The 15,019-nt window shown below is 42.3% G+C and overlaps 1 protein-coding gene across 1 annotated transcript in view; it reads left to right on the top strand.

The window, feature by feature from the left end:
* Positions 1 to 993: 993 nt before the first annotated feature.
* The window catches only part of HIVEP1 (HIVEP zinc finger 1), a 294,523-nt gene continuing 280,497 nt past the window's right edge, over positions 994 to 15,019 (top strand). The window contains exon 1 of the mRNA XM_089682322.1: positions 994 to 1,183. The gene's annotated coding sequence lies outside the window, so the exon portion shown is untranslated. The remainder of the gene's footprint in view (positions 1,184 to 15,019) is intronic.

Genomic DNA, 15,019 nt, shown 5'->3' with positions numbered 1-15,019 from the left:
GGCCACCTGGCAGGGGGTCTTCATGAGGAATTTCAGGTGTGAATGTTCATTAACATAGCTTTTGTTTCCAAGGGTGGGAGAGGTCTGAGGTGTGAATGGTCATTACCATGTGTGACAAGCTTGGTAGGAACATCCTGTGTTCAGTGTTTTATCCATCTGAGTACCTTGCAAGTGCTAAATGATGAGAAAAGGCTCTGGACAGCATCGCGAACTGGAGGAGTTAAAACAAATTTTCAGACGCAAATGCTTACAAACGTGATTTGCCGCATTTACAAGTGTTTTGCGTTTGAAACGCTGATAAAATTGACTGAACGCAAGTTTTCTGCATTCAAAAAAACGACTGTAAACTCAACTGCCTGTAAACGAAGATGTGTACATGGACACATAGGAAGACTTTAGGGTGAGTTCAGGGGCTGCTGAAAAAAACCGCTCAACAGCTCCTAAAGGTGTTTATCAGCTGCAGTGTACATGAGCCCTCAGGCTCCATACACACAGGACGTTTTAGTATTGCTGGTAATGTTAGCTATGTAAAGTCACTTTAAAAACGTGAGTTTTTCCAGCGTTTTTGTATTAGCGTTTAGTCACGTTTGCATTTTTTCATTTTTTTTTACCAAAAATTTTTTTTTGGTCAAAAAAAGTACAAAAACTCCGGTTTGTCGCGATTTACTGTGTTTTTCAGCATTACAGCTAAAAAACTCCTCTAGAAACCACTCATTCTGTTTTTTTTTCCAGCCAAAAACTGCTGATTACAGTCTCTGTGTGCACGGACACATAGGATAACATGCTGGGGGGTATACTAGCTGTAGGAAAAACCCGTCAAAAGCAGCAGCTGTAAAAACGTCCAGTGTGCACGAGGACTGCCTGTGCTCCATGGAGGGATTCCTGAGCTGTCAGGGCTCCTAGGACAGTGAACCTGCTAGTGACACGGACAGCCCGCCCCCCTCTCTCATGACTCCTCCCCCTCAGCTCCCTCCGCAGCAGTGAGAGGCCAGGGAACCCTCCTCTACAATAATCCCACAATGGAAAATCCTCTACGTCATGACTAGCCCCGGGCAGGGTCGTGCACTGACAGACACAGGAACGAGTCATGTTTATGGAACTTCCATGAGACTTCATTTCCTGCCAACTTTCCAGTACAGAGGAGGGAGCCCGCTCCAGCTCGGGGTCCTCCGTGGAAGTTGTGGTGAGTGGACAGCGGCTGGTCGGGGCCGTTCTTCCAGGTGTAATAGTGGCCCGTGTGGAGCCGTGTGTGTCCCCGGAGTGTGACATAGGACAGGCGGAGTGTTCTGTGAGGAACCTCCGGGATCTCCGGCTGTCCTAATGAGGATGTACACACAGAGGGGAGGGGAGGAGGGGCAGCCTGCGGCCAGCCAGGGATTTCCGACCGACGTCAGCAGTGCGGGCTGTGTGCGCTGACAGGAAGCACGTGGTGTGAGCTCCTCTATTGTGTGTGACAGGGCGCAGGACACCCACCCCACTGCGTCATCGGGTCACCTCCAGGGTGGGGGGAGTCTGTACAACAACATCACTGGCACCGCCACGGTGTGCTTCATCCTTCTCTATAGGAACACATGGTTTCTGTGTGCTGATGGTCACACGGCTCCTGGAGACTGATGGCTAGATGCTTATTGTGCAAAGGAACTTTTATTTCTGTGCTGTGTGATTCTGAATCACTGCTCACCACTTGCCCTCCTGAGGGTTTACCCCCCTTCCTGATCAGGACATTTGTTTGTGTCACGGCACTGCGTTACTTTAACTGCAAATTGCGCAGTCATGCAACGCTGTACATAAATGAAATTTACATCATTTTGTCCAACAAATTCCACTTTCAGTGGTATCTGATCACCTCCTTTCAGGCGTGCGCAGTTTGCCTCCCTGCAGAGCTGTGTAGCGGTGCGATATGTCACCGGCTGTGTATCTCGGACACGGCCAATGACAGATTGGTGTACCTGCCCTGTTGCCAGTACCATGTGACCTCCGGTGACCAATCACAGCAGATCACATGACAGTTGTATACAATGGATGGCTTCCTTTCATTATTATACAGGATTTATATAGCGCCAACAGTTTGCGCAGCACTTTACAATATATAGGAGACAGTACAATTACAATACATTTGGCGTCCTTTCGGGCGTGCGCAGTTTGACTCCCTGTAGAGCCATGCAGCGGCGCGATCTGTCACCGGCTGTGTACCTCGGACACGGCCAATGACAGATCTGTGTACCTGCCCTGTTGCCAGTACCATGTGACCTGCTGTGACCAATCACAGCAGATCACATAACAGTTGTATACAATGGATGGCTTCCTTTCATTTTTATTATACAGCATTTATATAGCGCCAACAGTTTGCGCAGCACTTTACAATATAAAGGAGACAGTACAATTACAATACATTTGGCGTCCTTTCAGGCGTGCGCAGTTTGCCTCCCTGCAGAGCCGTGCAGCGGCACGATCTGTCACCGGCCGTGTACCTCGGACATGGCCAATGACAGATCTGTGTATCGGCCTTGTTGCCAGTACCATGTGACCTGCTGTATCACATGACAGTTGTATACAATGGATGGCTTCCTTTCATTATTATTATACAGCATTTATATAGCGCCAACAGCTTGCTCAGCACTTTACAATATAAAGGAGACAGTACAATTACAATACATTTGGCGTCCTTTCAGGCGTGCGCAGTTTGCCTCCCTGCAGAGCAGTTCAGCGGCGCGATCTGTCATCGGCCGTGTACCTCAGACACGGCCGATGACAGATCTGTGCTTCGGCCCTGTTGCCAGTACCATGTGACCTGCTGTGACCAATCACAGCACTCACATGACAGTTGTATACAATGGATGGCTTCCTTTCATTATTATTATACAGGATTTATATAGCGCCAAAAGTTTGTGCAGCACTTTACAATATATAGGAGACAGTACAATTACATTTCAGTACAGAAGGATTAGGAGGGCCCTGCTCCTGGAGTTTACAATCTAAAGGAAGGGGGACATGATACAAAAGGTGATAGCCATCCATTGTATACAAGTGTGGCTAGCTGTGAATGGTCACAGGGATCATATCCACAAGCTGGGCCAATCACAGCCCAGCTGTGTCATGTGATCAGCTGTGGCCAGTTAAGCACAAAAAAACCCCCTGAATGAATCGATTTCATTCAGGTAAATGCTTATAGCAAAGTAATTCTTTGCTATAAGCAAATTGTGTAAAAAAAAAAAACAAATACTGATCACTTCCCCAAAGTAGCACAATGTTACTATGGTAACATTATACTACTTTGGTCATAGTGAAATTTGAAAAAAAATCTTAAAAAAAGAAAAAAAGTAATAAAAAATAATAAAAAAAAATAAAAACCTCCTCCACTCTTCCTACCACTCCATCCCCCACAGCTATTTCCTCCTGTACCACTATCCCCTCCCTCCTAGATTGTAAGCTTCAAGGAGCAGGGCCCTTGAACCCCTCGTGTATCGCATTGTATTGTTATTGTACTGTCTCGTGTATTGTCTCCCATTGTAATGTACAGCGCTGAGCGAACTGTTGGCGCTATATAAATACTGTATAATAATAACTAGAAAAGCTACAATTTCTGGGGAAATTGTGTGAAGTGTTCTTGCCTCCACCAGTAGTCTACAACTGGAGTGGGCAGAGTAACTGGGTGGAGTGGGCGGAGTAACTGTTGTGTGGTTGGAGTGGCTGGAGTAACTGTGAAAAGGTTGGACTGGGCAGAGTAACTTTATGGAGTGGGCAGAGTAACTGTGTGGAGTGTTTGGAGTGAGTAAAGATAGTAAATATTACACTAACCAATTGATCAAATTTAAAAAGTGCACATGGCAAGCTTGATAGAGTGAGAAATGCATTTCAAGTTTTAATTATTTATATAGCACATTTAATTGCAATGTTGTTGCCCAAAGTGCTTCACAGTTACATTAAAACATACATTTATAAAAACATTAGCAGCATTATCACCTCAAATACTCTCTACTGTAGAAAACTTATTTCCAAACCTTTAACCAGAAGCCGGCCAAACTGTCACCAATTCAAAATTAGATTTCAAATAGGGCAGAGAAGAGCAGTTAAAAACAAACTGCTCCAAATTGCTCACTTCACTGGCGTCTTCAAATGGTTGTAGTTTTAAAAACTATAAATCGTACAGCAAAGAGCTTTATATTGTGAGAATCACAAGACCCAGACCTACATTTTGATGCATAGTATGTCTCTGAAATATTGAAAATGAAGGCACAGTCGAAGTTTAGAAATTGCCCTTCAAATTTGAGGTAGCTAGAGTGCAGTTTCAATGAATGTCAATTGGCGACATGAGTTGCAAACAAATGATCATATTGTGAAAACTATCAGGACTATGGCTTAGCCGTGGACATTTCTAGTGGCAGCAGGGATAGCTGAACGTTTTGATATAAGATTTGTGTAGGTGGGCTTGAAAATGACAGAGTGATGGCAGTTTAGAAATCATGTCCTGATTTTTCAGCTCACACTCTAGCTTTTGTCAGCTCCCACTCTAGTTTTGAACATTCCGCCATTCATTGCTATGGGACCAACTTCACAAAAACGCCAATATTTTGTGAACCATTCGGCGAAACGTTCCACAAAGTAATAGCACACCAATCGGGAACAATCCGCACGTTTCGGTATATTACTGTCTGTGGTGTAAAAACTGGGAGGAGTTAGGGTGGTAGATTTGGCTATAATAATAAGAATATATATGTGAGATAACAGTAAGTGGTCTTGTCATGCAAGAACACTTGAATAATAATAATAAAAAAAAAATTATCAATTTTTTTTTCGTACTGTCGCCAGTCAGTGTCCTTGATCACACTTATATGATGACGCTGTACTGCACTGGTGACAGTATGTAAAAAAAAAAATGTGTGAAAATCATTTTTTTTATTTCTTTATTTCCGAAAAATTATGCCAAAAAAATTACAACTTCAAAAAACTCGCCATTCCTCTTATGAAATACGTCGGACTGTCTGCTTTGCAAAAATGGGTCATTTGGGGGATATCTGTACTGTTCTGACATTCTTGGACCTCAAGAAATTAGATTGGCTGTCAGTACTTCAGGATTGATCAATATTCAGATCTATACCATAGTTTGTGAACTCTATAACTTTCCTACAAACTAAATAATACATCCTAATTTGGGTTATTTTCACCAAAGACATGTAGTAGAATACATCTCGGCCTAAATTTATGAAGAACAATTATTTATTTGCAAACTTTTATAACAGAAACAAAGCAAAACGTGTTTTTTGGCAACATTTTTGGTCTTTTTTTTTATTAATTTAGCAAAAAATAAATACCCCAGTGATGATTAAATACCACCAAAAAAAAACTCTAGTTGTGTGAAGAAAATGATAAAATTTTAGTTTGGGTACAATGTTGTATGACCGCGCAATTGTCATTCAAAGTGTGAGAGCGCTGAAACCTGAAAATTGGCCTGGGCAGGAAGGGGGTAAAAGTGCCCGGTATGGAAGCGGTTAAACACATCCAGTAAAAAAATAAAAAATCAAATTTCATCATAAATTTAGGCCAAAATGTATTCTGCGACATGTGTTTGCTAAAAAAAACTCCAGTACATGTAAATTAATTGGTTTACATGAAAGTTATAGCGTTTACAAATGGCGGTATAGATAATGGGATTTTTGTTTTTCTATTAGTAATGGCGGCAATCAGTGACTTTTAGCAGGACTGCGGCGGACATTCTGACAATGGGGAGGAAACTAACTTGGTGTCACTGACATCCCCAGTGACACCAATACAGTGATCAGTGCTAAAAAAAAGCACTGACACTGGGCAGGAAGGGGTTAAGGTGAGGGGCAATCAAAGGGTTAACTGTGTGCTGGGAGTGTTTTAATAGGGGGCGGGGATGAGTTCTTCACTGTAAGCACACTGATTGGGATGGCTATACTGTGCACAGTCCTCCCGAGCAGTGTGCTCGAGCTGACGGAGGAAGATTGTTTGCAAACAAAACAATCTTCCTCCCCGTCGGAGATGCACGGTAATCACCGGGACCCGGTGATTGACATCCGCGGCCACAAATGGCAGCGTGGGTAGGGCTCGCACACGTCCCCTACCCAGAAATGCAGAATGACATATACATACGTGATCCTGCACACAGGTGCCGCCTGTCAATTTAAACCCAAAAGTAACTTTTTATTAGGTTGCTTCTTACCATTTCTTAGATGCAATGGCTGGATTAGTTTTCTTCTTAGAAAAGGCAGAAAGTGTCGGCGCACATGGATAAGACCACTGAATGCCCACTTCTCCTCCTCTCCCTCCTGCAGCACTCAGTGGTTGCAGGAGGAAAATAAAGAGATTGATTCCTCTATAAGCAGCTGCTCCTCCTATCCAGCTGCTCTCTGCTGCCCCCACCCCCCCATGCTCTCCACTCCTACACCTGGATAGGAAGGGTAACTGTATATAGAGGAATTGATCCCTTCATTTTCCTCCTGCAGCTGCTGAATGCCCACTTCTCTTCCTCTCCTTCCTGCAGCATTCAGCAGCTGCAGGAGGAAAATAAAGAGATTGATTCCTCTATATGCAGATTCCCCCTCAGCTCCTTCTCTCCAGCTGCTCTCTGCTGCCCCCCCATGCTCTCCACTTCTACACCTTAATAGGAGGGGTGACTGCATATAGAGGAACTGATCTTTCCATTTTCTTCCTGCAGCCACTGAATGCCCACATCTCCTCCTCTCCCTCCTGCAGCATTCAGCATCTTCAGGAGGAAAATAAAGAGATTGATTCTTCTATATGCAGCTGCTCCTCCTATCCTGCTGCTCTCTGCTGTCCTCCCCATGCTGTCCACCCAGCACCCCCCCCACCATCTGTGCTCCTTGGCTACCTTCCCCCACCGATATATAGTCAGGTCCATAAATATTGGGACATTGACACCATTCTAACATTTTTGGCTCTATACACCACCACAATGGATTTGAAATGAAACAAACAAGATGTGCTTTAACTGCAGACTGTCAGCTTTAATTTGAGGGTATTTACATCCAAATCAGGTGAACGGTGTAGGAATTACAACAGTTTGCATATGTGCCTCCCACTTGTTAAGGGACCAAAAGTAATGGGACGGAATAATAATCATAAATCAAACTTTCACTTTTTAATACTTAGTTGCAAATCCTTTGCAGTCAATTACAGCCTGAAGTCTGGAACGCATAATCACCAGACACTGTGTTTCATCCCTGGTGATGCTCTGCCGGGCCTCTACTGCAACTGTCTTCAGTTCCTGCTTGTTCTTGGGGCATTTTCCCTTCAGTTTTGTCTTCAGTAAGTGAAATGCATGCTCAATCGGATTCAGGTCAGGTGATTGACTTGGCCATTGCATAACATTCCACTTCTTTCCCTTAAAAAACTCTTTGGTTGCATTTGCAGTATGCTTTGGGTCATTGTCCATCTGCACTGTGAAGTGGCGTCCAATGAGTTGTGAAGCATTTGGCTGAATATGAGCAGATAATATTCCCGAAACACTTCAGAATTCATCCTGCTGCTTTTGTCAGCAGTCACATCATCAATAAATACAAGAGAACCAGTTCCATTGGCAGCCATACATGCCCACGCCATGACACTACCACCACCATGCTTCACTGATGAGGTGGTATGCTTAGGATCATGAGCAGTTCCTTTCCTTCTCCACACTCTTCTCTTCCCATCACTCTGGTACAAGTTGATCTTGGTCTCATCTGTCCATAGGATGTTGTTCCAGAACTGTGAAGGCTTTTTTAGATGTCGTTTGGCAAACTTTAATCTGGCCTTCCTGTTTTTGAGGCTCACCAATGGTTTACATCTTGTGGTGAACCCTCTGTATTCACTCTGGTGAAGTGTTCTCTTGATTGTTGACTTTGACACACATACACCTACCTCCTGGAGAGTGTTCTTGATCTGGCCAACTGTTGTGAAGGGTGTTTTCTTCACCAGGGAAACAATTCTTCAGTCATCCACCACAGTTGTTTTCCGTGGTCTTCCGGGTCTTTTGGTGTTGCTGAGCTCACCGGTGCGTTCCTTCTTTTTAAGAATGTTCCAAACAGTTGTTTTGGCCACTCCTAATGTTTTTGCTATCTCTCTGATGGGTTTGTTTTGTTTTTTCAGCCTAATGATGGCTTGCTTCACTGATAGTGACAGCTCTTTGGATCTCATCTTGAGAGTTGACAGCAACAGATTCCAAATGCAAATAACACACTTGAAATGAACTTTGGACATTTTATCTGCTCATTGTAATATAGGATAATGAGGGAATAACACACACCTGGCCATGGAACAGCTGAGAAGCCAATTGTCCCATTACTTTTGGTCCCTTAACATGCGGGAGACACATATGCAAACTGTTGTAATTCCTACACCGTTCACCTGATTTGGATGTAAATAACCTCAAATTAAAACTGACAGACTGCAATTAAAGCACATTTTGTTTGTTTTATTTCAAATCCATTGTGGTGGTGTATAGAGCCAAAAATGTTAGAATTGTGTCGATGTCCCAATATTTATGGACCTGACTGTATGCCCCTCTTCCCTTTTACTCACGGCTTCTGCGGGGTATCTGTCAGAATGGAGAGCAGGGAAGGGGCCAGTAAGGCCTCGTTCACACCATACCTGCAGAAAAACTGATGGAAACTGGCGCACAGATTTCACTTGCAGAGACATCAGTTTTCATGCATGGCAGATCCCTGAAAAAATCTGCACTTGATACAAGTGTTGTGCAGAAAAACTGAAGTCTGTGTACCATGGTGTGAACGAGCCCTAAATGTGTCGTTTACCGGCCCCTGACTTTTCTGAATGGACAGTCAGTGATGCATACCAATCACATATTGTGTCCATTTATAACTGAAACAGAGTAAACTATGTTTACTATGCTTCAGTTTATGATTGGACAGGAAGCTCCGTACAGAGCTATTCCTGTCCATTCATTCAGTGCAGCTGAAGATGCACAAAAGGAAATTGCCTGATTGGATACAAATTGATCGGATGGTTTGGGGGTAGGTCCTCACAATCCATAGTTTTGGTAGATTAAAGGGAGTGTGTATGGTCACATTGTATCATGTAAGGTGATCCTGCAGTTAGAGTAGGAAAAAATTAAAAGCCATACATCAAGTTACAAAAAAAAAAAGTGTTTAAAGTTGAAATTGGCACCTTTATTAGACGATTAGTTTAAAGGTAAAGTGGAACTGTAATGAAAAAAAATTGCAAACAGACAGGATTTTTAATGCAGAAGAGACACAATGGGGTTGTTTTAATAAAGGCAAATAGACTGCAGTTGCACTAATTGTTCCAAGAGCTTAGTAAATGTAATGAAGCTTCACTTTGTAAAGAATACCCAATCAGATGCAAGAAAATTAAAAAAAATTATTTTTTTGCTTGCACATGAGTGGATGATAGAAATCAGCATAGTTTCACCATAGTTTCCTTCAGCCTGTAGAAACTGTATGTTAGCCTATGTGTCCATGCACATTAGGGAGTTTACAGGCATATTTGCAGAGGAGCGTCTAGAGACAGAAAACCCTTTAGAAGCACATTTTTGAGAGGAGCTTTGGGACAGAAAAAATGTTTAACGCTCATAAATGTGCCATTTAGCAGCATTCTGCATTTTCAAGTGTGCATTGATAAATTAGCAGAGGGGAATGTTTTGGAAAAAAATGTTTACAAAAGCAAATGCCCATAAACTCTCATAATCTCTTGTGCAATGCGAGCCACTATGACCATTTTTATGCTGCTTTTTCTGCCGGAGGTTCTGGCATTTTTTCTGCCTCTCGTGTGCATGGGCCCTAAACTGGTTGTAAAGGCACAAAGCTTTTTACCTTAATGCATTCTGACCTTCTAATATCAGCTCCCTGAGATACTTCCCTGGTTCCTCTTTTGATTCATTGCTGTGCCTGAGATTAGCATCACTGCTCACTCTTTTTCTCTCCTCACAGGCACAGAGGCAGCAGTGGGAGCTATTGGCTCCTGCTGCTGTCAATCAAATCCTGTGTGAAGGGAGAGTGGGGCGGGGCTGAGCCTTTACAGGCATTTTAATGTAAATTAAAATCCAAAATTCTGTGTGTATACACAATTCAAAATAAATAACACAATCTTCAAATATTGTGAATAGTGTGTCCAAAAGCATTTAGAAAATCCACAACGGGACCTCCACCTTCCCCCTGTGAGAACACTTTCACATTGAGCCCTCGGTCACACTTGGCATGCAATTTGTATGCCCTGCGACTTGCAAATAGCATACCAAGTCGCACCTTATTTCCGTTATTAGAGCGGTCATATCGGTGCAGTTCCAACTTGGTCGGAGCCGCACCGATTTCTAAAGTAGTGCATGCACTACTTTTGTTGTGATATTCAGAGACATCTGTGTCAGATATCTTGCAAATCGCAATTAAATTGACAGATTTCACTGTAAGTCACACGATTTCAAAATCAGCTTTGATGTGACTGGGGTGTAATTTAAATGATAAAAGGTCTGGTGACAGCATTTGGCAAACACCCACTCTGTGATACTTTTATGGAAGGTAAAACTTGAAAAAGCAGAGAAACTCCATAGTGCTCTCAGTTAAATAAAACCAATTTATTGAAAAGCAAATATTGCACTATTGCAGGGCTTGAAATTTCCACTCGCCTGCTTGCCAATGGCGAGTGGAAATTATGGTGGGGGCAAGTGTGTCCCCCAGGGCCGTCTTGCTGAGTAGGCTCGGCGCTCAGGCCGGATCTGTCATTGGTGCTGGGAGCTGTCAGAGCAAAGCAAAGGAAGTAGTGTGTAATGTGCTCTCTGCCTCCCCCTAGAGTGCAGTACCCGGCTCTGTGAGTGAACAACGAAGTACTGCAACTTTTTATGGGGGGGTGTGTGTACGTGTACGTGTGTCTTTATGTTTGTCTGTGTATGCATGTACATGTGTCTGTGTATATGTACATGTGTGCATCTGTACATGTGTCTCTGTGCGTGTGTGTACATGTTTCTGTGTATGTACATGTCTGTGTGTGTGTACACGTGTCTGTGTTTGTGTGTGTTTGTTGGTGGCAAGTAACACTTAAGGCCTGGCTAGTAGCTCGGGACTTGAAATTTTAAGCCCTGTGCACTATTCTAATAAATTGGTTTTATTTTACTGAGCACTATGGAATTTCTCTGCATGATCTGTGCTTTGTTAGCTTTAGTAGAGGGCAGGGCGGACATCAAGGGTGTCAATAAAGTAAACTATTGGCCCCCTATGAGTAATCACTAAAGTTAACTGGTGAAAAAAGTGTAAACAAAAAAACATTAAAGGTACACATAAGTACTTTTCTACTCTCATACATACACAAACGTAAATAAATGCACAAGTCTACGTACAAAAACATTTTTGCGCTACATGCTACCGGAGTGAAAACATTAATTCTAGGGCCAATTTTCACAGTTAACTCTAAAGTGATGAGCTGTAAGAGATTTTAAAGCGTCACCTATGGACAATTTTGGGTATCAAAGTTCATCGCCGTTTAATGGGCTTGTGTGATTTGTAGGGTTGAGGTGTTTGACATCTTTTTACTGCAGCCTCATCTTTTAAATTTTACTGAAAATATTTGATAATATATTGTGTTTGTGTGCCTAAAATTAACTTTAGTGTTTTTTTTTTATTTGCTCTTGATAAACTGTTGCTTATAGCAAGTGACATAAAAATTGCAAACTACCTTTATTTCATTCTCCAGGGTCTCTGTTTTCAGAAAATATATAATATTTGGGGTTTCAACTAATCCTCAGGCCTAAAATGATTATTTACCATGTGTGCAAAAAAACGCAAAACTGGCTTTGGCAGGAAAAGGTTAAACGCATCTTCTTACTGTATATATTTATTTTTGTGTCCAGCTTCTAAGAATACATGAAAGTGGTTGTAAAGGAAGAAAGTTTTTTACTTTAATGCATTCTCTGCATTAAGGTAAAAAACCTACTGAGCGCAGCTCCCCCTCAGCCCCCCCCTTATACTTACCTGAGAGTGATCTCATTCCAGCGCTGTGCCCAAGAACATCGGCTCTCTCTGCTCTTTCTCTCTCCTCACTGTACATGGAAGCAGCAGCAAGAGCCATACGCTCCTGCTGCTGTCAATCACAGCCAGTGAGGAGAGAGCGGGGGCAGAGCTGAGCTACACTATGTATGTCTATGGACACAAACAGCGCAGCTTGGGATTGAGCCTGCACAAGTGGCATGCTATGGGGGCACTTGGCAGGGGTGATGAGCGCTGAGGAGGAGGATCTGGACTGCTATGTGCAAAACCATTGCACAGCACAGGTAAGTATTTTATTAAAAAAAAAAACAAAAAACATTTTAACAATTACTTTAACATTGACTAAAATAGTGCTAAATATGGGTGTTTGTGTTGGCCCAGGTGTTGCTTTGGCAGCGGTTTCCTGTGCCTGGCGGAAAGGCAGCATTTATATGTTTTCTTCATTAGGGAAATGTATAACCTAAGTCTGGCGGTTTAAATGTTTCCAGGATCTGGTTGGAAGTTGTCTTATTATGAGGAATAGTGTTCATCACACTGGTTATAATCTTGGAGGGAAAAGCTTCGGCAAACCAGCTGCCCATCCTTGAGATTTCCTAGCAACTGGCAAAAACACCAGATAACATGTACATCATTCCTAATTACAGTAACATGTGCATTTCCATTTGCACTGCAAAAGTTCTTGTAATTGGACCAGTTAATTGTTATACAGAGCATTTATAAAAGCATTTTAGTACTTTTTTTGATCTTGCATATATTGACGTTGTATTTATTCTATCTGTCAGCACAAATCTTGCTAGATGTATATAATCAGCCAAACTGATCTATTGGCGATCCTGGGTGACCAGAGGTCTTTTCTTTGGTAACCTTGGTAAGAATAAGGCTCCATGCGTATTGGGCGTTTTAATAACGCTGGTAACGTTAGCTGTGTAAAGTCACGCTACAAATGTGAGTTTTTCAGTGTTTTTGCATTAGTGTTTAGCCACTTTTTTTGTGCTTGCGGTTTACTGTTTTTTTTTTTTTTTACCCCCCCAAAAAATGTTTTTGTTCAAAAAAGTCCAAAAACACCAGTTTACTGCATTTTGCCTCGTTTTTCAGTGTTGGAGCGTTTTTACAGCTAAAAAACTCCTCTAGAAACCCACTAGTCCTGTTTTTTTTCCAGCCAAAAAATGCCCCTGTCAAAAAATGTTGATTACAGTCTATGTGTGCATGGACACATAGGATAACATCAAAAGTCAAAAACAGCCGATGTAAGAATGTCCAGTGTGCATGAGGACTAAAGGCAGAAGAGACACTGCCCTGCTCAATCTGTTCCCCACCTCACTGGCAAGAAAAATGTAGTCGGTACAGAGGGCTCTTTTAATTAAAAATATATGAATATAAGGTGCTTTTTGAAAGATATAGAAACTTTATGTTCAGTTCACTAAGCTAAAATGATTGGTATTTTGAACTCTCAGTTCTAAAAAATAAACAGTATAGTAAATAATATTATAGCTTGGTAAACAAACTCTTTAATCTGTTAAATTGTAGGAGGTTCAAAAGGAGATTGGATACACTAGGTCCACATATGTGCAGCTTTACAAGCTGCAGTTTGCATGGACACCTGAAACGCAGAGAAAAGGTCCCTGCGCCATTTTTGGAATCACAGCCCACATGGGATCTACAAGTACAGTGCGATTTCCAGTGCGGGTGGCGTGCCATTGGGATTATTGGAAAAAACAAACAAGATATACCTGTGCTCAAATCCCAATAGCTAGTACATGCATTTATTCATCAGGTGCTAAAGGGGTGTAACCACATATTAACACTAGAAATTCTGAAGGACCCTCTGCACACTGGTATATACCTTTTCCAGCTGACTTTGCTGGGAAATTTAGTTCACACATATTGAAATACATATTTAAGCTGGCCCACTGCGTCAACGTAATCCCTCTATGAGTAAATGGTAAGACAAAGTGAGCTTTCTTGGTATAGCAGCTGTAGCACTAAAGGTAACCATATAAACCTTGTTAAAACTATAAATAAAAGTGCAGCGCTAATAAAATAACTACTAGAATAATAAGTTAAAAAGTTTATAAAAGTTTATATCAGTATTGGTGAATGATCCCCACTGTAGCAGAATTCAAATGCTTGTGCTTGCAAGTAACGGTAAAATAGCGCACTCACCAGAAGCGCATAGGATATGCGCATATAAATATATCCATAATGGGCCACTTAGGGAGGCGGGGTATGTCAGGCGTCTGGTGAACTTCCTTCAGGGTGTGGGACAGCACAGCAGTAAATCTTGGGATTAGTGTGGAAATCTGCTCATCCAGAGGTCCCTTTTAGGATGGATGGGTGCTCAGGCTGGTTACAGGGCTTCCCTCCTCTGGGTGCTGGTTAGGTGAGGATTATCTGTAGACTCTATAGTTAATAGGAAAAGTTTAATAAAGTATGGTCATGCTGGGTAGATAATTCATCAAGAGCCACTCCATTAGATTCTTTCCAGAAGACCAGCCCTGAACTTGTGTAGGAATTAGCAGAGTCCCAGCGGCCCCATTCAGGCGGTACCTGTCCTTTCCCTTCCTGAATTTACCGTTACTTCCAAGCACAAGCATTTGAATTCTGCTACAGTGGGGATCATTCACCAATACTGATTATATGAACTTTTATGAACTTTTTATCTTATTATTCTACTAGTTATTTTATTAGCGCTGCACTTTTATTTATACAGTAATCCCTCTATGGCCAGTCCTACTCTGCCTACGCAAATGCTACTGTGGACACAATCCCAACATAGGGGAAAAGACAAAGTGGGGGAGAGCTACCAGGTTCAGGTCTGGCTACTGACCCAACAATACAACAAACAAGATATACCTGTACTCAAATCCCAACAGCTAGTGCATGCATTTATCCATCAGGTGCTAAAGGGTGTAACCACATATTAACACTAGAGATTGGGATTATTGGCACTCGCCCCCATCACTTGTGTTTCACTATACCTGTGGTTGTGGCTGCAGGAACAAGTACAGGTCCCGCAGCAGCTATCACCCGCACAGGTGTGAACC

Source organism: Staurois parvus, unplaced genomic scaffold, assembly GCF_062004578.1.
Source record: "Staurois parvus isolate SC_StPar_1 unplaced genomic scaffold, SC_StPar_1.0 ptg000287l, whole genome shotgun sequence".
Classification (NCBI taxonomy): Eukaryota; Metazoa; Chordata; class Amphibia; order Anura; family Ranidae; genus Staurois; species Staurois parvus.
The sequence above is the reverse complement of the archived record's forward strand: the minus strand, read 5'-3'. Positions and strand labels throughout refer to the sequence as shown.